Source organism: Schistocerca serialis, chromosome 10 (genome assembly GCF_023864345.2).
Source record: "Schistocerca serialis cubense isolate TAMUIC-IGC-003099 chromosome 10, iqSchSeri2.2, whole genome shotgun sequence".
Lineage (NCBI taxonomy): Eukaryota > Metazoa > Arthropoda > Insecta > Orthoptera > Acrididae > Schistocerca > Schistocerca serialis.
In genome coordinates, this window is record NC_064647.1 from 16,921,567 (window position 1) to 16,942,747 (window position 21,181).

Here is a 21,181-nt window from a genome sequence, read left to right on the forward strand (position 1 = left end):
TACAATATTATCGGAGAAACAGAGCGAGAGTTAGAAAGTGAAACACCGCTTTGCAAACCTTTCTTTTTGAAAAAGTTCTGTAAAGCATGTCAACTACGCACACAATAATTCAATTAATTGGTATTCAAACATGAGTTGCTAAGCAATTTATATAGAACTATCGTATAGTACATACATCATGTGTGTTCATTTATCGTGTTGGCAATGCTAGTATTCAAATGTTTTCTCACACTCCGTTGTCAGGACAATAATGCTGAAAGCATTTGAAATTTATCAATTTTCACTCTAGCAGAAGGTAGTTTCGGACTTTGCCGATTATTACAAATGAGGCCTTATCACTGAAGTTTGTAACATCCGATATCAGCGGATAACTGCCATTGTGAGCATTATCATGTTACATACCCTTTACATAAAATATATTAGTAATTCTTAAATTTAGTTACAGACCATATATTGACCTTAACCATGCATAACAAGAAGTAATATGTTCGGAAGTATTCTCACCTGAAAAGCTATCAATCATGTACTGCAGAGTGAATCAGCCAGTCTACTCATTTTTATTTCCGCTTACTGGCAGTTATTCCCCCTCCTGCACAGGGCTAGTGATGACATCGCGTTCCTTTAACTGTCGCCCGTCGTTAAGCCATCCACAAGCAAAGTGAAGGCAAAAAATCTTGCATTCGCATATTGTTGCACAGTGCTAGGAGGTAGTGTGTTGAACACAAAAAATCGTGGCCGGTGCGGTGTGAGCGTTGGGGTGGATGTGGATTTATTTATTTATTTCGTGTTCCATAGATCCATATGGGAACATATCCCTGGATATAGAACGAGTCAACGTTTTTACAGATTATTGTTTTGTGCACATATACATTGATCTTATCATTAGATTAAAGAAACTGTGAAGTTTACCATATACCCTTAATATTAGTTAAGATACAAGACATCTGAAAGAATATACAGTCATACATAAATTTGGGTATTGTTCTTAAGTTATACAGGCGTCATATACAGACATACATAAATTTGGGTATTGTATTAAGTTACACTGTACTTACGGAGTATGATTAATCAATTGTAAAGGTCACACAGTAAGTTTTAAGCACAAACAAGAGATTTTGCTAAGAAATTCATCAATACTGTAACAAGACTCATCTAAAAGGAACTGCTTCAGATTTTCTTTAAACGTTGGGGTGCCACTGTATAAAACCCCCTTCTGGACCATGTTTTTCGTTTTTAGCTCATAGTGGATATCCAGTTTTCTTTGGGTGTTATAACTGTGGTATGATTTTGAATAAGATGCTATTTTTTGAAACAAAGCACATCAGGGAAAAAATATATTGGGCAGGTGTTGTAAGGATTTGTAGAGCTCTAAACAGATCCCTGCACTAGTGCCTAGGGTGTACTCCACACATAATTCTGATTGCTCGCTTCTGTGCATGGAACATTTTTTTGCTATTGGTTGATTTTCCCAAAATATTATACCATAGGCCATAAGTTGGTGAAAATAGCTAAAATATGCAGTTTTTATTGTGCTCATTTCCCTAGTGTCTGAAATTATTTTTAAGGCAAATGTTGCTGAGCTTAGCCTTTTGCACAGATCTTGAATATGGTGGTGCCACTTTGCTATCTATATGCAGATCCAAGAATTTGGAGGACTCAACCTTCAAAATCTCGTGCTCACCCATTTTTAGGTTCATTTCATTAGTAACATTTGTGTTAGAAGAGAAGTGAATGTAATTTGTCATTTTTAGGTTGACTGTAAGGCCACTGGTTTCAAACCAGTTTGTCAAATCTGCAAAAGCTTTATTTGCAGCCTCATTTGACATATTCCCTGAGAGATTATTAACTGATAACATGGTGTCGTCAGCAAACATGAGTATTTTCCCATATTCTGTACATAGTGCTAAGTTATTTATAAATATTAGAACGAGCAGTGGGCCCAGTACTGAGCCTTGAGGTACTCCTGCAGTAATGGAGCCCCATTCTGAAGATACCTGGCCACCATGCAGTCCTTCCACGATTACTTTCTGCTTTCTACCACACAGATAGGATTCAAGCCACGTGCCTACGGTTCCACCCATTCCTAGGGTCTTGGCTTTACTCAAGAGAATATGGTGACTTAAACTGTCAAAAGCTTTTGACAGGTCACAAAATATTCCAACCGTCATCATATTATTATTTATGGCTTCCATAACATTGTCAACAAAGGCATGTATTGCATCCACGGTTGATACCCCTTTCCAAAAGCCAAACTGGCTACTGCTGAGGATATTATATTTACTAAGATGCTCAACCATTCTGCTAAGCATCAATTTCTCTAGTACCTTGGAGAAAACTGAGAGTAATGAAATTGGTTGATAGTTTGTAGCCTCAGTCTTTTCTCCCTTTTTATAAATTGGTCTTATAAGCCCATATTTTAGCCTGTTGGGAAAAACACCTTCTTCCAATGATGTATTACTAATATGGCAGAGGACTGTACTTATTTCTTTACAACAATATTTCAGTAACTTGCTGGAAGTGTTGTCAACTCCAGCAGAATTTTTACATTTTAAAGACAATCATTTTTTCTAATTCTATCACTGTAGTTTTTCGAAGATGCTTCTCATCTATTTTGTTAGTTAAGGTGTTATGCAAGTATTCTGTAGCATTCTTTACAGAACCCTGGCATCCCATTTGGTTGGTGACTGTTAGGAAATGATTGTTAAAGATATTAGCCACCATTTCGGGAGCATCCACCGAAAGGCTCCCAGTTCTTAAGCTAATCACTTCTTTGGCAGACAGGCTTTTCCCTGTCTCGCTTTTAACATATTTCCATATGGTTTTCATTTTGTTATTTGATTTGTCAATTTCCTTTTTTTAGATACATACTTTTAGATTTCCGGATCACCTTCCTTCATATTCATTACCTGTGTGTTACTTTTTCTCCAACGAATCGAAAACCTCGGCTTCTGGCGAAATTGTTCTCCAGTGCAAAATTACACTACATTCAATTTCCTACAAAAAGGGTCTGTACTTTTCTTCCTCTTGGACCAATAATTTGGAACGGGTTAAAAACAACTATTAAATTATGTACCATATGTAACTGCAGTAGAGGCATACTAATGGATAAATTGTGTTCCAGGGGTGAAACAGGCTGGGCTGTGGGAGGTGTGTGGAGTAGAGTGTGAGTGAAGGTAGCTCACTGCACTGTGTTTGTGCACTTCCCACCTCCATAGGTCTACAGATCTGAAGGTGGAGCTGGTGATTCTCCACTCTATCTCGTCCACTGCGTCACAAGAAGCAACTACAGAGTATATCACAAACTTATATGGCCCCTCTGTAGTGCACTATATGAATCACTGCCGACACAGTGCACAGACACGCTCGAGGAGGGTTTAGTTTGCACAACGTGCATTAACACTACATGGAATGCGAATATAAGGTACTAATAACACTAATACAGGTAATGAATATGAACAGAATCTACTTTAATCTCTGCATACTGTGCTACACTGCTACAGGAGAAATTGGTTCTTTATGGTTCTGTTCAGAAGACGTAGTGTTCTTCTAAGAAAGATCACTTCCACCATTGTGAGTACTGCTCACTTCTCTGTTTACAGACAGGCTGTAACTGCCCTGTGTTTCGTGTCCACTTATCTTTTGCTGATAGACAAAATAGCTTTGATGAACTTGTGTTTAATATAATCCATTATGGAGTCGAGGTAGCAGTTTTCGTTATACTGGTTATCACTGTTAACATTCAACCGTGATTCTTATACATATATTTTAACAACGCGTTTCAAGATATGATGATGAGAGCATTGTCTCTTGAAACGCGTTGTTAAAATATATGTATAAGAATCGCGGTTGAATGCTAACAGTGATAACCAGAACTTGTGTTTATATAGTGAAGTTATTTCCTGTTTGGAAAGGGAGTAGGCCTATTTATTTGAAGGTGTTAAGTGAGCTATTATGTTGTCAGTTACTTATGTGGTGTTGGTGGGAAAGGGACTGGACTGTAAAAAGTGGCACCCTGCTGCTGTGTATTGTAAAACCGTGTAATTGTGTTTTAGGCACTTGGTGGTGAATTAATGGATGACTAAAAATGTTACTGCACTTCTCTCCCATTAATTGTGTTACAGGTAGACTGCATAAATATTTTCCATTCATAATTCATGAATTGCTGCATTTGCAGAGTGGGCTGCACCGAGTGGAACCACTTAACGCACATCCACAGTACATCTTCCGAGATAGGTGTGGCTATGTCTGATGGAATGTGACTGTTAATATTGAAGTCTATAACAGTTATCTGCTGTAACGCATTGCTTGACTTATGTTGAAATATCTGAACAACTGTTATAGTCTTGGTGACCTACTTTTGTTGCAGTGGATTAAGCCTCTGAGCCTCATCGTATTTTTGGAGAACTGAGGCAGGGTGATGCATTTGATAACCCTCGTGCTGTGAAAAGTATTCCAGCTTGTGACAATGAAATCTATGATGTCCTGTACATATTGACAGTGTGTCCTATTTGGAAGAGTTTCTTCAGCGTGGTAGACAATTGACAGTTCCAGCTGTTGAACTTTTTTACATGATATGAGTAGCGCACTCAACAACTGCAAATAAGTACCCAGTAAACTGAAAATAACTCCACTGTGTAAACATGAGTTCAGTGAAGCTATTCTGTCCATTTGCATAATACAAATGGACAGGAAATGCTGGGGAGCAGCACCTGTGGTGGGGGAAGCTGCCTTTCCCGTAACGGATCACTAAGAATCAGTTTCTCCTCTTGCAGTGTAGAACATTGTGCAGAGATTTACATACGTCCAGTTCATGTACATTCCCTGCATTAGTGTTGTTAGTAACTTGTATCTGCATTCTGTGTAGTGTTAACTCATTTTGTGCAAAATAAACCCTCCCCGCGGACATCTGCACGCTGTGTCACCAGCGATTCGTGTGGCGTATTGTGGACGGAGAACTTTGTGATGTACCCTGTAGTTGCTTCTTGTGATGTAGCGAGGGGGATCACCTGCTTAACCTTCAGTTTGCTTACCTAGGAAGGAGGGAAGTACATTAATTTTTTACCATTGGAACAATATTTTTAGTGCCGTAATTTGCAATTTTTTTCATCCTCTGCAAACTATTAGTCCTAGAGAAAAAGTGACTAGAACCTTTTTTGGCAGGGAAGTGAATGCAGGTTAATTTTGTATTGGGGAAGAATTTCCCCAGGATCCGTTGTTTTTGAGTCATTCAAGAACAAAACTAAAAAATTACCTTTAAACCTACCCCCACACCAATGCTCACACTCCACAGGTCAGGGTTTTTAGTACAATGTTTGTGACAATATATCCTAGAACTGTGTAAAACTTTGTGACTACGTGACTTTTCCCCTAATTTTCCTTCATTGACTGGACTAAATGTTAGTGTTTGGAACTGACACAGATAGTGAAGGGCTTCATCATCAAAGGTAGTGTTGAGATGTGTATGTAAGTAAACTGGTTTTCAGAATTTTTGGTGTTACCGTTGTTTGTATTTTTGCACGATAAGGCATTTAGCGACAGCTGTAAACAGAATGGCAGAAGAACCTTTTGAGAGGACGGAAAAGAAACCCGAGCCTGTCAGCATTACCTCCCCTGAAATGTAAGAAACTGGTGGATTCCAAGACAAAATTGTGGAAAATGGAGACATCTTCAAATAACAGAAAGAAATAAAGGCTGAAGAGGCAGGATCACAGATGTCAGATGAAAGTTACCGCAAAAAAGGTTAAGTTGGAAAAGAGTGAAAATGAAAATGGATGCTTGTGCAGTGACTGAAGTTGAAGTCATAAATTGAGGATGATGGTGAGTAGTTCATATAATGTGTAATGCTACCTACATTTGAACTGTTGGCCTAAAGTGCACTTACAGTATACTTCAGGCTCTTGAGTTGCATGCTGCTGTTGGCAGATTGTATATCTCTGTTTAGCAATGGAGCTGTTAAGGAGCACTTAACTGTGCTAACAACACATTAAAGAACCATGTAGGCCTACTGTATACAGATTGTCCACATTGTGTAGCTATTTAGATTGAGGTGTAGTTTCTTAATAGATGGCTAATGTGCTACTCAGTATCAAAAAGTAATTTGTGTTTTTATCTTATCGGTTTTGTTTGAAATGCACAAACGAGGAGCCACAGTTAGTTGCTTGAACCTTTAACATTAAAGTCCTGTTGCATTATAAGGGAAATATATTTGCTACCAGTGAATGTTAATTTTTATTCCACGCACTCTCCGTTGACATTCTTAACTGCGAAAATAACAGTATTGGAGAATTGTACATAAATGTGTTGTCAAGGCAACACACTTCTAAAGACCAAGAGTAAAAGAAGTCAGATACAATGCACACTTAAAATTTACATTCTTCATTTGCCAGAGGAAAACTTCAGAATTGGGTGGTTGCTTTTACCAAACGATGCAGAACATTGAAGTTGTAGGTTGCCTCTTTTGCTATTTAACCACTGTATGCACTTGAATCTGTAATGAAAAATCTGTTACCTGGTGCCCTTTTGTGAGACTTACATTCATTTCTTTTTTTGTGACTCTTTATTATGTTGTATTTTAAATGTAGGCATACTTTGTGGCCTTCAGTCCAAAGGATGGTTTGATGTAGCTGGTTTGATACTAGCCAATCATGCGCAGACCTCTTAATCTATGTATAAATACTGCAGCTACATCAATTTGAACCTGCTTACTGTGTTCGTGACATGCACTACCTGTACAATTTTTACTCCCCCCCCCCCCCCCCCCACTTCCCTCCATTAACAAATTGTATTTGCCACAATGCCTCTGGATGTGTCCTATCAACTGATCCATTCCTTTCGTTACACTGTGCCACAAATTTCTTGTCGTCCACAACTCTTTTGTGCATGGTGGGCACGTGATCCCGAGCTCGTGCAACTCTCTTTCCTTTCTGGGCTGCGTGCCTTCCCTTTCCACATCCCTTCCTGTCCCCGATCCTCCTCCTCCCCCCCTCCCACCTTTTCCCTTCCCCTTCCCCTTCCCCTTCCCCTTCCCCTTCCCCTTCCCCTTCCCCTTCCCCTTCCCCTTCCCCTTCTCCTTCTCTTTGGGAGTCTGTTTTGCGCCTACATCCAGAGATGGACACTTGTGAACGAATGAAGTGATTTCTCTTCTTTTATCTCTACAATGTAACATATCTGCCCTTACTTTGCCCTTCTCTTTTCTCGATTCTTCTCTTTCCCTTCTTCTCAGCTGCAGCGCTTGAGAATTCTTCTCTACTTTCTTTTTCTTTCTTTCCTCCCTGTGCCTGTCTTAAGACCAACCCACGCGTAGCCGGTGACGGGGTAACGGGTAATTCCCCACCCCAGATAGACAAGTAGGACACGTACGTACCCCCTGGTAAAGGCCAGGCCCGAGGAGGGGCGGTTACCCGAGTTGGTACTTTCCGAATGTGCCGATCGGTCCTTCCGTCCGTTTCTCGGGAGGTGTGGCCTGAGGTGTACACAATCACCTAAGGCGGGAGTGCCCTCAGAGAGGGCTCCCACTAGGAAGGAGAATGCCATCAGAGACGCCAGTAATCGTGGTGGATACTTTTGCAATGGTTTCTTCTAATTCTAAAACTTCTGCCCACAAGAGAAAGCTAGACGAGTCTCAGCCACAGACAATTCTTCTGTCAGTGCCAAAGTTCCTAGTCATTTCTCAGTCTGACGAAGGTCGAGACTTCTCGACAGTCGACCCTTTCATTATTCAGAAAGGTGTCAATGCAATTGCAGGTCCTGTAAAGTCATGTTCCTGGATACGAAATGGCACTTTGTTGCTAGAAGCAGATAGTGCCCTCCAGGCACATAAATTGCTTCAAACTACGCTGCTACACACCTCCCCTATCCAGGCGGGAGCGCACCGTACTTTAAGCTCATCACGTGGTGTGGTTTATACAAGATCACACAACGGATTATCAAATGAGAACATTAAAAATTACCTGTCTGATCAGCGAGTAATGGCCGTACAATGAGTCACGAAAAGGGTTGAGAAGGAATTGGTGCCGATCCGCACTCTCTTTTTGATGTTTGACAGAGTTCAACTTCCATTGAACATTAAAGCAGGATATTTTCAGTTCATGTTTACCATCCCCGACCCTATGCATTGCTATCGGTGTCAGAGGTTTAATCACACCAGCCAGTCATGTTCCAATATGGCCAAACGTGTAACCTGTGGCAGGGATGCCCATGAGGGTGCTTGTCCACCTCCATCCCCTTATTGCATCAACTGTATGGGCGACCATGCTGCTTCCTCTATAGATTGCCCCATTTTCAAAGACAAACGGTTATTTCAGGAAATCAGAGTGAAGGAAAAGGTGTCGATCTTTGCTGCTCGAAAGTTATTCGCCAGTCGAAAGCCCACTGTGCCTCACGCAGGTAAATACAGCACTGTCCTTGCCTCTCCTCGGCCAACAAAGGAGGCGGCCACGCAGACTTGTGATCTCACCTTTAGTGCCACGGTCATCAGATCGGCCAGCGCAAAGATCACCCCTTCAACCTCCCCACTCTATGGCTCGCCCTTCATCGGGCTCTGCTAAATCACGAGCCCCAAAATCAGACACCCAGACTTCCAAAAAAGAGCCTACTCGTGAAGATTTTTTACGTACCCCGACTTCACAACCGTCGATCCCTCCCTCATCTCAACGTCCTGTTTCCAAGAAGGCTAATTAGAAACCCAGTTCCTCTCCTTCTCCGCCACGGCGTGTCTCATCTACAGCACCACCTGGCGGTCACCACGATTGGCCGTCTTCTGTGTGGCCCAGGCGCACTGCTGGCGGCCGATCAACCGGCCGATTGCTGGTGGCAGCAGCTGCTGCCGAACAACCTATGGATCGGGATCTTCTGCCTTCGGCTGAATGCTGTTCCACGCTGTCGGTCACTGGCTCTGAGCAGTCGTTGAGTTGATGGCAACCTTGGTCACATTCTTCCCTTTTCTGTCCACCCGATGTCCATTATCCATTGGAATATCCGTGGCATTCGAGCCAGTTGGGATGAATTGTCGATCCTCTTACGATCCTACTCGCCGGTCATCTTCTGTCATCAGGAAACAAAGCTGCGTCCCCGCGATCACATTGTTTTTCCTCATTTTAAGTGAATCTGATTTGATCTCCCCTCTGTTGATGGCACTCCAGCATATGGAGGACTCGTGACTCTTCTCCATGTTCCTTCCAAACTGTTGCTGTCCATCTTTCCCTTTCTGGATACACCTTCTCTCTTTGTGCTGTATACATTCCATCGTCCACACCAATGGCAAGAGCTGATCTCCCTCATCTTCTTCGTCAGCTTCTGCCCCCCTATTTGCTTGTTGGGGACTTCAATCCCCACCACCTACTTTGTGGACCTCTGCGTCCTTATCCGAGAGTCTCCCTGTTGATTGACCTCTTCCACCAAGTGGATGTTGTTTGCCTCAACGCTGGGAAACCTACATTTTTGTGTGCCTCCATGTCAACCTACTCATTTGGACCTTTCGGTCAGTACTGTTCAGCTAGCTCGGCACTTTGAATGTTTCCCTCTTGCCAATAAATACTCGAGTGACCATTTTCCATGTGTCCTTCGATTACAGCCACAATTGCCATCCATGCGCCCAAGACACTGGAAGTTTTCTTAAGCCGATTGGATGCTTTTCTCCTATCTAGCAACATTTGATGACCGTCAATTTCCTAGCATCGATTATCAGGTCACTCGTGTTACAGAAGTTTTTCTTACAGCCACAGAATGTTCGATACCTCGTAGTTCCCCTTTGCCCCAGTGCCCCCCAGTTCCTCAGTGGAACGAGGTGTGCCATGACGCAATACGCGAGTGGAGACATGCTCTTCGTGTTTGCCGCCATCATCCTACGTTGGCCAACTGTATCTGCTATAAGCAGTTACGTGCACGATGCCTTCACATCATATACGATTGCAAGAAGGCAAGCTGGAATTTCTTTAGCAGCTCATTTAATACCTTCACTCCCTCATCAATTGTTTGGAGTCAATCCGACAGATATCCGTCACTTCCAGTTTTCCCCCAACCTCTGGGCTAACTGTCATGCAGGATACCTTAGTGTACCCAGTCGCAATCTCTAAGTCATTGGTCAACACTTTGCTGAAATTTTGAGCTCTTTGAATTACCCACCAGCCTTTCTCCTGAAGAAATGGGTTGCGGAAGAGCGACCAGCGACCTCTTGCTTTTTCCTCTCAATATCGTGAAAGGTATAATGCCGTTCTTTCTATGCGGGAACTCAGACGTGCATTCTCCTCCTCTCGCTCTTCTGCTCTGGGAGCAGATGGTATCCACGTCCGCATGTTGCTGCATCTATCATACCCTTGTCTGTGCAACCTCCTTCGCCTTCATAATCAACTTTTGTGTTGACAGTACCTTTCCCAGAAAATAGCGGGAAGCTATTGTCATACCTGTTCCGAAACCTGGAAAGGACAAACATCTCCCCTCCAACTATCGCCCAATCTCTTTCACAAGTAGTGTTTGTAAGGTTTTGGAGCATATGGTAAATAGCCATTTAGGCTGGTGGCTGTGGTCCCAAAATCTTTTAACAACAGCCCGATGCGGTTTCTGAAAGCATCGTTCGACAGTTGACCATCTTGTTGCTCTGTCCACTTATATCATGAACAATTTTCTCAGCAAACACCAAACGATAGCTATATTTTTTGATACGGAGAAGGCATACGACACCTGTTGGAGGACAGGCATCCTCTGCACGCTCTTCTCTTGGGGCTTTCAAGGTCGGCTACTCCGTTTCATCCGTGAATTTATGACAGAGCACACATTTGAGGTGCAGGTGAACACTACTCTATCCCGCACTTTCTCTCAAGAAAAAGGGGTGCCCCAGGGCTCCGTGCTAAGTGTTGTACTGTTTGCCATCGCCACAAATCCAATTATGGATTGTCTACTTTCCGATGTATCGGGCTTCCTCTTTCTCGATGACTTTGCAGTCTACTACACCTCTCAACAGACCAGCCTTCTTGAATGACGTCATCAAGGATGCCTCGATTGCCTCCATTCGTGGAGCATCAAAACCAGTTTCCAATTTTCTCCCAGTAAGACTGTCTGTGTAAATTTTTGGTGTGGTATGGAGTTTTATCTGCCATCTTTACATCTAGGCCCTGTTGACCTTCCATTCACAGATGTCGCAAATTTTTTGGGACGTATGTTTGACAGAAAACTGTGCTGGTCTTCCCACATTTCATATCTTTCGGCTCGCTATCTGCGATCCCTCAACACCCTCTGTGCTCTGCTCCTGGGCAACGGACAGAGTGATCCTCCTCCGCCTATGCTGCGCCTTACTGTGCTCAAAATTGGACCATGGAAGCATAGTTTACTCCCCTGCACAGCCGTCTATTCTTCAGTGTCTCGACTCTGTCCACCACCGTGGATTGCATTTAGCATCTGGAGCTTTTTACACCAGCCCCATGGAGAGCCTTTACGCTGAAACTGCTGAACCTCCGCTGTCCGATCAGTGAGCTGTCTGAGTCATTTTGATAGTCATCTGTCTTCCATGTCTGCTAATCTGACCCGTGTTTCCCCCCCCCCCCCCCCCCCCCCCCCCCGATGCCTCCTTGAATTTAGGGTATGCAGGCAACCCTTCCTCTCTGCTGCCACCAGGTGTCCACTTCCGTCAACTGCTACATTCACTTTCCTTCCAATTTCCTAAAACCTTCCTGACAAATAGGAGTACGCTGCCACCTTGGCCCCACCCCTGGACATGCCTTCTCTGTGACCTTTGTCAGCTTCCCAAGGATAGTACCCCTCCCCTAGTTTATCGTTGGGCATTAGCTGCTCTATGCACACAAATGGAGGATGCCACATTTATTTACACTGACGGCTCCAAGACCACCTTTGGTGTCAGGAAAGCCTATATTATTGACGACACCCCTATTAAATTTCAGTTTCCTGACCAGTGTTCAGTTTTTACTGCTGTTCTCCGTGCTGTCCAATACATCTGTTACCGTCAGCGGATACAGTATATTATATGCTAGTATTCGCTGAACTCTCTTCTCAATCTCCAAGCTCTTTATCCTGTCCACCCTCTGGTCCACCAGATTCAGGCCTGCCTCCATATGCTCCACTTGGGGGGAATCTCTGTGGCATTCCTCTGGATCCCAGGGCATGTTGGTATATGTGGAAAGAGGCAGTCCATATAGTGGCGAAGGTTGCTCTCTGTATTCCTCAGCCCGCCGTTTGCACGGTTCCGTTTGCTGGTCTACAGAGCATTTTATGTTGTTGTGTTACTCTTTTATGGCACACTCATTGGTCTGCACTTCAGGATTATAAATTGTGGGTCATAAAACCTCTTCCCTGTGCTTTGACCTCTTCCGTCTGGCCCTGTTGTTGGGAGGAGGTAACTTTAACTTGACTCTGGATTGGGCATTGTCTTTTTAGCCATTGAGATCTTTTAAGTGGCGCTCCTCCTCTGCTTTGTCCCCACTGCTCTCAGTCGTGGATGGTGAGACACCTGTTACTTCAGTGCCCCTATTTTAAACCGCTTTGTGCCCGTTTACAGCTGCTTCCCGATATATCTTTCATTTTAGCAGATGACTCGTGCTCAGCTGATCGTGTCCTTGAGTTTATAAGTGTGAGTGAGATGACGTTGGTCATTTGAAACTCTTTTTGGGGAAAACAACCCCCTCTTCAATAGCACTTTCCTAAGATTTCCTTCTGTTTTTTTAGTTTTCCTCCTCATTAAGTTTCGCTCCCATTGATGCTGATTTCAATTCCTGTTTTATCCTTCACTAAGTCACAAATGGGCGCTTATGACCATAGCTATTTTGTGCACTGAAACTTTTTTTAATCATATTGACCAACTAGGATCATGTTAACAACTTCAGTTCCTCATCTTCCTTTGTTATTTTCTATTTTTCCAGTATTCCCTCATTTTCTCTCCATAAAGTCTCTTCATTTCTTCTGTCCATGTTGTTCCCCATATTTTATTTCTTCTGCTTTGAATGCCTCCCAAATTTAGTATTTTATTTTTAAAACAGTTTCTTTCTGCTATTTCTGGTTCTTTAATGTTGTTTCTTTCTAGATCTTTCCTTACTACTGTAACCCATGCTATTGTCGATTTCTTCTTTCAGAAATATAGCAGTATTTGCTTTGTTAGTTTATTTCCATCCATTCAGTAGAGGTGTCCAAAAAAGGTTAATCTTTGTGTGGCCATTACTTCATATATTTTCTTTATATTTTTGTAGATCTCCTCATTACTTCTTATATTCCAACCATCTGCAGTTTTTATTGCAGTTGTTATTTTTCTAATAATCCTTCTTTTGAGAACCTCTAATCTGTCCATCTTATAGTTCATTTTTAGGCATTAAGATCCATATAAACATTCTGGTCGAACCAGTGTGGTGTGGGGTTTTAGTTTTGTTTTTCTAGATATACATTTCTTGTTGTAAATATTTTTGGTCAAACCCTATGCTCTTTCCATTTTGTTAATCCTTACATCTATTGCAGATTTTTGTAGTCCATTCTGTTGAATAGTCTCCCAAGATATGTATATTTATTTACTCGCTCTATTTTACCTATTTGTTTTGCTGTGAATTTTGGCACATTTTTTATACTTGTCATGAATTTTGTTTTTTTCCAGCTGAAATTTTGAAACCAGTTCTGTTTGCTATTTATTCCAGAAGGTTTCTCTGAAGAACAGCTTTTGTCAGGTTTTCTGAAAGTATTGCAAAATCATCCACAAAAGCCAAGCAGTTTACCTTAATTCCATTTGTTTTCCTTCCCAGATTCATTGGTTCAATTTTGTAATTTGTTTAGCTCCGAATTTCAGATCCTTACAGTTTTTTCTAGAACACAATTAAACAGTAAATCACCTTATTTTATTTTTATTTTTTAAGTTCTTATCACCAAACCTCAAAATTTTTATTTCTTTTCCCGAAACTTTAATTTGTTCAGAAAATTTTTCTTTGGTTTCCTGTACTGCATGTTCATCATACAGTCCAAATGATAGGGTATAGGCCACAACCCTGTCTCACTCCCTTCCCAACCAGTGGTTCCCTTTTGTGCTCCATGACTCTTATAACTGCCATTTGGTTCCTGTAGAAATTCTGAATATCATTTCACTTCCTGTATTTTACCCTTGCTTCTTTCAGAATTTAAAAGAGTGTATTCCAGTCAGCAATGTCAAAAACTTTCTGTAGGTTTACAAATCATATAAGTGTAAGTTTGCCTTTCCTTATGCAGTCTTTTAAGATAAGTCACAGGGTCAGTATTGCCTTGCCTGTCCCTACATTTTTCTGGAAATCAAATTGATTTTCCCCAAGGTAGGCATCTACCAGTTTTTCATTCTTCTGTAAATAATTTTTGTTAGTATTTTGCAACTATGACTTAGTAGCCTGATAGTTTGGTAACATCCACACCTGTCAGCACCTGCTTTATTCGCAATTGGAATTATTACATTCTTCATGAAGTCTGAGGGTATTTCGCCTGTCTCACACATCATGCATGCCAGATGGAATAGTTTTGTTGTGGCTGGGTCTCCCAAAGCTATCAGCGGTTCTGACAGAATGTTGTCTACTCCAGGGGCCTTGTTTCGCCTTAGTTCTTTCAGTGCTCTGTCAGTCTTCCCGCAGTATAATGTCTCCCACCCCATCTTCATCAGCATCCCCTTCCCTTTCTACAATACTGTATTAAAGTTCATTTCCTTTGTAGAACTCGTCTATGTATTGGCTCCACCTTTCAGCTTTCCTTTCTTTGTTTAGTACTGCTTTTCCTTCTGAGCTCTCGATATTCAGAGAGCTGCTTCTCTTTTTGCCAAAGGTCTCTTTAATTTTCCTATAGGTGGCATCTATCTTTCCCTCAGTTATGCAGGCTTATAACGGCTTGCATTGTCCTCTAGCCATTCCTGCTTAGTCGTTTAGCACTTTCTGTCAATCTCATTCTTTAGACATCTGTATTCCATTGCACCCAGTTCATTTGCTGCATTTTATGTTTTCTCCTTTCATCATTTAAATTCAGTGTCTGCTGTGTTATCCAAGGATCCTATTAGCCCTTCGTTGTTTGCCTATTTGATCCCCTGCTGCCTTGACTATTTCATCTGTCAAAGCTACCCATTCATTTTCTGCTGTTTCAGTCAAAGGTTGCCTAATTCTCCCTTTGAAACTCTCAGTAATCTTCGGTTCTTTCAACTTATCCAGGTTCCATCTCCATAATTTCCTATCATTTTGTGATTTATTGAGTTTTAATCTACAGTTCATAAAAAATAAATTGTGGTCAGAGCTCACATCTGTCCCTGGAAATGTCTTACAGTATAAATGTGGTTCCAAAATCTTGTGTCTTACCATTATGTTAGGTGACACATTTGAGATGTTGGAAAAGTAAAGCACTATATACAAGAAAGTGTGCAAACTTGTTGCTTATTAGCAGCACATACATGTGGATGGGAGGCTGGACTTTGTGTCTGAAATTTGTCACACAGCACATTAGCTCTCAACATGTCGGTCACTGCAAATGGGGCACATATTGTGCCTCGGGGGTGTGCAGCATTCCTGGAGTGATTTGATAAAAGGCTACTGTAACATGACTCTGTAGGTCAGTCAGATTCTGCGGTTTTTATGGAAATAATGTTGATGTTAGGCCGGAATATTAAAGGCTGTGGGAGGGGTCTACCAAACCCACACTGGCGATCGTTGAATATCTGAATATCTGGTTTAATTGTCCTCACACAATGACATCCAAGTGTGCTGGAGCACCATCCTGTTGATAGACATCGATGTCCAGTATCCCATCTTTCTGTAATTGATAAATGAGATACTGGTCAATTATTTCCAGGTAATTGAGAGCACAAACAGTCTCCTCCACAAGAAAGAATGGGCTGATAACACTGCACCGACACCTGAAAACTCCCTGGGTCTCTACAACACTCGAAAATTTTTTAGGCCACATGCCACATTGACTACGTTGTTGCGGTGTAACAACCATTTTCACTTACAAGGTAGCACACTCAGCGTGTGTTGACTGTTGTCACCTCTGTAGGTTATACAATGTGCTTCTGACATCTGCTGTTTGCACTGTGAACTAGGTGCTGACAGCTTGCCTCACAAAGCATGGTCATTCATTGTTAACTCGCCCCATTTTCATGTACATTGCAGAAAATCGCTTGGAGATTTATTCACTAACTTAATAAATATAATGCAATACTCTTATGACGTCTTAGACGGATCACCCTGTGCAATCAATCTGAAACTTGCCATTGTCTCCAGGTCTCTTGCACATATACAACCTTCTTAGACGATTCTTAAACCAGATTACAATGAAATGAACACCCTTAGCTGCTTACAGGCATTGACATACGTCAACGGGGACAGATGAAAATGTGTGCCCCGACCGGGACCTGAACCCGGGATCTCCTGCTTACATGGCAGATGCTCTGTCCATCTGAGTCACCGAGGACACAGAGGATAGCGCGACTGCAGGGATTTATCTCTGGCACGCCTCCCGCGAAACCTACATTCTCAACGTATTGTCCCGCACTACATTCGTCGGGGCACACATTTTCATCTGTTCCCGTTGATGTATGTCAACGCCTGTAAGCAGCTAAGGGTGTTCATTTCATTGTAATTTCATTCTAATGAGCTGCACGGTCACCGATGGTATCTGTTCTTTCGGATATGTCCGAAAGAACTGATACCCTCTTAGTAAATCTTAAAATTTTGCACAGGACATAAAATCACTGCTAACATCTGGTTTATCAGGCACATTTCTTTTTCATACCTTTCCCTGTCCATGTTTTTCTACTATTTTTCCTTCTCTTCCCTTTCCTACTATACCAAATTGCATGTTTGAAGGCACTGTACACTCTCTAAACTAAATGTTTTTATTTTCAGAAGCTACACGAAAAAGCTCTCAGCTCTACAGTCCGAGTCTGACCGACTTGTCCGACGAGCCACTGTCGGCGGCACTGCGATCGCAGGCCCCTCACGGTGTGTGCTTACTCAGGCAAGTGTCGTGGGGATTTGTTAATGTAGAGGCTGACTATACGCTGTAGGTGCCTGCAGACTTCCATCATTAGAGGAACAGTTCTATGAACAGTACATGCCATTCTCGGGAGTGTGGACCACTTCGTTGGTTACTCGAGTTCCTCATCTGACCCCAGAACTGTCATTTACTGCAGCTAGGCATTTAGCACTAATAAAATGTGAGTTACATAAAATGGAAGTGTCCGACATATCAGCAGCCGTGAAGATATGAAAATTTAAAGGTATCTCCATTTTGAGCAGTACAAACTTTAGAATTATTATTCTAATTTGTTAATCCGGTGGTGTAGTCCACGTACTGTGTGAAAGTGAATTGTCAACATATGATCGAAGAACTGCATTTGGTAATATCAACTATGAACTATGAACTGGTTAAGAGACTTACTCAGTTATAAAACTTTTGTGCCTGTGTTTGTTTATATTATGCATTATATGTATATTTAACCAATTGTATAAGAAATCTTTAAATAAGAATGTAAAATGACTGTGTAAACTTGTGACTAGTAATAATTGAAGGTTATTGGCAACGAAATGTTGTTGTAAGCTTGTAGTGTATCTTACAGAATATGCCCATGATACAGGCAAGTCCTAGGAGCAATACACATTGGGTTCAGAGCTGGCTAGAAATAACTTTTTCAGTTATTTTGAAATTTAACTTAGTCATCTGCCAGAATGCCTATGATGTTGGGGGCTAGAATAAATCTGCAGTAACTCATTTTCTGTTGTAAAAGGCAAATAAAAGGTGTCTTATACCTAGCGAAGGTTTTACGTTGGTGAATCAACTGTTATTGAGACGACCTTTCCATCAACCTTTTTGCTTAATTATACATGGATCTTCTTAGGGTTTGTTGTACACTTTTCTAAATTTCAAAGAAGTATGGGTTTTCTGGGTAAGGACACCTTACATGTTGTGTAACCTATCCACCATGTGCTATGATCTCCTGCACCTACTATTAGAGTGGATTTACATCTGCACCTGAGATCCAGCACAGTACGAGGGCAGTTCAATAAGTAATGCAACACATTTTTTTTCTGAAACAGGGGTTGTTTTATTCAGCATTGAAATACACCAGGTTATTCCGCAATCTTTTAGCTACACAACACTATTTTTCAACGTAATCTCCATTCAATGCTACGGCCTTACGCCACCTTGAAATGAGGGCCTGTATGCCTGCACGGTACCATTCCACTGGTCGATGTCGGAGCCAACGTCGTACTGCATCAATAACTTCTTCATCATCCGCATAGTGCCTCCCACGGATTGCGTCCTTCATTGGGCCAAACATATGGAAATCCGACGGTGCGAGATCGGGGCTGTAGGGTGCATGAGGAAGAACAGTCCACTGAAGTTTTGTGAGCTCCTCTCGGGTGCGAAGACTTGTGTGAGGTCTTGCGTTGTCACAAAGAAGGAGAAGTTCGTTCAGATTTTTGTGCCTACGAACACACTGAAGTCGTTTCTTCAATTTCTGAAGAGTAGCACAATACACTTCAGAGTTGATCGTTTGACCACGGGGAAGGACATCGAACAGAATAACCTCTTCAGCGTCCCAGAATACTGTAAGCATGACTTTACCGGCTGAGGGTATGGCTTTAAACTTTTTCTCGGTAGGGGAGTGGGTGTGGCGCCACTCCATTGATTGCCGTTTTGTTTCAGGTTCGAAGTGATGAACCCATGTTTCATCGCCTGTAACAATCTTTGACAAGAAGTTGTCACCCTCAGCCACATGACGAGCAAGCAATTCCGCACAGATGGTTCTCCTTTGCTCTTTATGGTGTTCGGTTAGACAACGAGGGACCCAGTGGGAACAAACCTTTGAATATCCCAACTGGTGAACAATCGTGACAGCACTACCAACAGAGATGTCAAGTTGAGCACTGAGTTGTTCGATGGTGATCCGTCGATCATCTCGAACGAGTGTGTTCGCATGCTCCTCCATTGCAGGAGTCACAGCTGTGCACGGCCGGCCCGCACGCGGGAGATCAGACAGTCTCGCTTGACCTTGCGGCGATGATGACACACGCTTTGCCCAACGACTCACCATGCTTTTGTCCACTGCCATTTCACCGTACACATTCTGCAAGCGCCTATGAATATCTGAGATGCCCTGGTTTTCCGCCAAAAGAAACTCGATCACTGCCCGTTGTTTGCAACGCACATCCGTTACAGACGCCATTTTAACAGCTCCGTACAGCGCTGTCACCTGTTGGAAGTCAATGAAACTGTACGAGACGAAGCGGGAATGTTTGAAAATATTCCACAAGAAATTTCCGGTTTTTTCAACCAAAATTGGCCGAGAAAAAAAATGTGTTGCATTACTTATTGAACTGCCCTCGTAGTTAATCCATCATAGGGGAGTGGAGGGGGCAGGGGTGGTCATCGTGCACCCTCTTTGGTCACACTCTGGTGGTGCTCAGACCATCTGTACCAAAGGAGGACAAATATTTATCAAGTGCATACAGTAATTGTATACAGTGTCTTATAAATAATTTTTCATCAAGGTTACATACATTATACAAGTACCATGTAAATAAACAAAGAATGTCTTTCAATAGTCATATTTAACTGTGCATTTCACAGTTGCAGTAATTAATCAAATCACAAAAGGCTCCATTTTTGGTATAACTCCTGATGTAACTAATCTAGTACTTTTATCTTCCAAAGTAAACACCTGGCACACTTGGAACAAGCCTAGTGTTTTGTCTACTATACAGATATCTACTATACAGATATTCTAAAATGTGTAGTCCTCATTTTCAGGCTTGGTCCATTCAAAAAGTATCTGACTTTTAGCTACAAAATCAATCTTTATTCAGATACAATAGTTTCAGCTTCAAAGCAGTGCCCATCAGCTTCTACACACCTCTCCAAACACTGCTGCCACTGCTGGAAGCATCACCAGAAAGCCTCTTTCGGTAGGGCGTTCAACTGCTCCGTCGAATTCTGCACGTTGTCTTCCCTGTTCTGAAATCTGATCCCTTTCAGAGCCTTTTCCTGTGTACGGAAAAGCCAGAAGTCACTCAGTGCTAGGTCAGGGGAACAGGAAGCTGACAAACCACAGTCTTTTTTTGTTTTCCAAAAAAAACTCCGAATTAATGGAGAACGATGAGAGGACGCATATTGTCACGGTGAAGGGTGCCCACTGCCTGCGAGTCCAGCTGTTTGTATCTCACCGATTCACGCAGGTAACCTTTCAGTCGTACTCCTCGTTGACATTAGTACCTTCTGGGGTGTACTTGTGACAGACTGCACCGTTGGAGTCAGGAAAGATGGTCAGCATGACTTACACATTGATGCGGACCTGCCTCACTCTTTTGGGTCTCAGGGATGACAGATACTTCCGTTGCAATGAGAGGAACTTTGTTTCTCCGTTGTACATGTAAACTCAGGACTCATCACCAGTGATTACTGCGTTACAAAAGTTCGGATTACTACGGACAGTATCCAGCACGTCCTGTCTGATCTCCAAATGAAGTTGCTTATGCTCAGTTGTTAGAAACTTTGGCATAAATTCTCCTGAGATGGCATGAATGGGTTCAACACTAATTTTAACCTTGTGTGCAAGTTCTCTGCTCGTGTTTAATCTACCCTGCATCACCAGTGTCCTTATGTTATCAGCTCTCTGGATGGTGAAGACCTACCTGAATGTGCTTCACTCTTCACTGATGCGTGGCCATCTTTGAAGTGGTCGTGCCACTCCTTTATATATGTGGTACCCGTCACTTCGTCCCCAAACACTTCTCAAATCTTGTCGATTCTATCGACCTGAGAATTGCCTAGCTTAAAACAAATTTGATGCAATAATGTTGTCCCACTTTTTCTGTCATTTTGTCCTCACGACCAAATCCGATAACTATCTCTTATAAGTGTTCACCTGGCAACAACTAGGCAGTGACTGGTTGTTTCTGCTATTGTGAAAAAAAATCACACGTTTGCACTATGTACGCTTACCAACATAGAGGGGATGTGTGTCCCAAAGCCACTATTGGTGTCGACATAAAAAATAAGATTGGATACATTTTGAATAGTCCTCGTATAATGCTAAAGCACGTGCTCAGAAACTGAGAGCTCTCGGTATCAAATCCTGGTTGAAACACAGAGGTATTTCAGTCTGCCTTTACCCCAGCCCTAACCTCACCCTGACGAGAAGGCGTGAGACACGGTTCAGATTCCACGTTAAATTGTAGGTTCCCTTTCCCCGATT

The 21,181-nt window shown here is 42.2% G+C and overlaps 1 long non-coding RNA gene across 1 annotated transcript; it reads left to right on the forward strand.

Annotated features, from left to right (window-relative positions):
• Positions 1-252: 252 nt before the first annotated feature.
• Positions 253-16,986, forward strand: LOC126424925 (uncharacterized). The gene is made up of 3 exons (XR_007576232.1): positions 253-379; positions 5,525-5,817; positions 16,830-16,986. It is a non-coding gene; the product is annotated as an uncharacterized LOC126424925 (long non-coding RNA).
• Positions 16,987-21,181: the final 4,195 nt, after the last annotated feature.